We start from the raw sequence: 2,609 nt of genomic DNA on the forward strand, positions 1-2,609 counted from the left end.
TAAGATCTCTTCAATAAATGTTTGTTGTTAATTCATGAAAATGGCTTTGGAGATAAATAGAACAAAATTTATTTACAGACATGGAGAAACTCCAAGAAGTTGCTTGAACACATTTCAAAAGCTTAGATTTCTTTTTTGTTTGTTTTTAATTTAGGAAAGGACATATAAAAGACTTAAGTCCTTGTCAGTGAAATTAAAATTAATGCAGTGCTGTTAATCTTTTCACTCACTGTATTTATTTTACAACACTGTTACACTAAGATCCTAAATAGCGTTGTTACAGTAATTATTACAGGTTTTCTTTTTTTTTTGTTTAGAATTAATTCCAAATGATGCCATTCTCTTATACTCTTCATCTTCCATTGTTGTTGACCACAGCACATGTTTGACACACATATGGAAACATTTCCTGGACTCTTGCTGCTGCTATCCTGAGTTCTTGTGACGATGGCAGCAGTCATGGGTGCAGTCAGCAGCTGCTACGGCTGTGGCGGCTAATTCTGTGCCATGCCTCCATCCTCTTCTTCCTACCCTCAGACTAGGATCTAACTGCTCTTTCTATCCTACACGTCAGGACGCCAGCCCCATGTCCACAGGCCAGGATTGTCTTCCCGCTCTCTGCCTCCGCTCTCACCTGCCAGCTGCTTCCAGCTGCCTTCTTGTGGGAGCGTATCTTGCAGCTCAGGTCAGTTTCTGAACAGGGCAGCAGAAGCGCCCTCTGCCCGGTGAGCTGTGGAGTAGCACTGCTGGCCGTACCACTGGTGGCAACCTGCATTACCCGCGTGTTTTTTCAGTAAAGGCCTACTGTTTTCTTGACATGCTCATGAACTCATCAGCTGCGTCTTTTTTCCTTTTTCAAACTGGCAAGGGCACTTCGGATTGTTTATGCTATGCATTTAAAAGTAAATACAGCAAATTCTTACTTTGGAGCGTTGCAAGTGATCTTTTACAGCTTGGGAGAATGACAGTTTCTGCTCGTGAAAAGCATCAGCGTTTTCTAATCCACAGACAAAAAATCTGATCTATGTCAGATGGAAATACGAGTCTAAAAGAACCTCTGAAGTTGTACAGCAGTTCTTTTTATTCAGCCTAACAGATAACCAGGTATTTGTTTGGTTCCTGTCATTGCAGAGTTCTATGCTCAGAGTCTGATGCTCAGGGTTTACTTCAGTGATCACTGAGTGAAGCGAAGCAGCAGACTAAATGTTCAGAAACACCACACAGCAGTTTAAAGCTGAAAATATACTGTGTCAAATCAACAGTATGCAGATGAGCTATCTGAGTAGGGTTTGACCTTGGCATTTTTTCCTGCCGTAGCTGTTGTGATTCTTAATGGTTCAAACGCCTGACTTCCCCTGTGCGTTGCCTTGGTTGTGCTAGTAGTGCCTACGTGGGGTAGTCAGCTTGACTTTTGCATCTTACTCTTGCCCTTTCTGTGTAAAGGGCAAAGCAGCACCAGCTGCTGTTCAGGTTTTTCCTAATGATTTGGCAGATGTGGGGATCAAATTAATGCTTCTTTATTGATGGTCACTAGTGGGAATCTATTGCGAGTAAGTCCTGTTACAGTTACAGTAGTATTACCTCGTTATGCATCATTATAGCAGTATTGCCTTTTCCTAGGCTGTTGGCAGAAAGAAGGGGCAGGGGGAGCAATATGCTTTGTAGGTACATTTTTCTTTCTGAATGTTCCTGGAAGTACTGTAGTATGGTAGATGAGTCTATGCCTCTAATTACTGATGACTTGTCCACACATAGTCGCATTATTGACATGCAGCCCTCCAGTAAAAAAAACCCCGACCTCTGTGTTTTTTCATTAGACAATTAATAGATTCCTCAGAGGACTGAAATTGGCTTTTCCACTTACAATGGATTCAAGCTTTAATTTACTCCTTGCAACTAATGATGTCTCGGACAGATTGAAGTTAGCCTGTTCTTTACCAATTTAGTGGTAATCGTTTTGGAGGGAGGCATAGTCCCTTGCAGACCGTTCAGAATATTTCATGAAGACAGAAAAACAGTAAGGCCTATCTAATTTCTATTCGGTGGTTAATCAGCATGTTTACCGGTATTTTTTTTTTAAAGATTCAGCAAAATCTAGCACACATTGCAGTCGTATAATTAAAAAAAACCCCACAAACCCAACAGGAAACCAGAGACCCCTGAGCTGTTGCAGACCCTCAAAATCAAAATTGCTGGCTTATAACATTTCCACTTTTTATTCTGACACCTTTCCAATTCTAACAGATCCTATCTTTTGGTCCATGAACTTGCTGTGCAGTTCAGATAATCTTAGTATTAAGCAGGTCATTAAAATAAGACTTAAGCATTAAGTGTTTGAACATCAAACAAACAAAAAAAACCCTGAAGGCCAGCAGCACCTCTTCAAGTTCTTTAGATGAGGTATTTTTAGAGCATCATCACCTTTCCCACTGTTATTTTTTTCTGCTCTTTCAGGACAAAGGGGCATCACTTAATGTTGATTCTGCAGTGCAGCAGAATCATGCGGCTGATGGACATGTACCTTTCATTGTGTTTTTCTCATTTGCAGTCAACCAACAGTAATATTCGGAAAGGGACTTTACTGTCTTGCAGCTGTCACTCTAGATTCT

Source organism: Pygoscelis adeliae, unplaced genomic scaffold (genome assembly GCF_000699105.1).
Source record: "Pygoscelis adeliae isolate BGI_AS28 unplaced genomic scaffold, ASM69910v1 Scaffold66, whole genome shotgun sequence".
NCBI classification, from domain to species: domain Eukaryota; kingdom Metazoa; phylum Chordata; class Aves; order Sphenisciformes; family Spheniscidae; genus Pygoscelis; species Pygoscelis adeliae.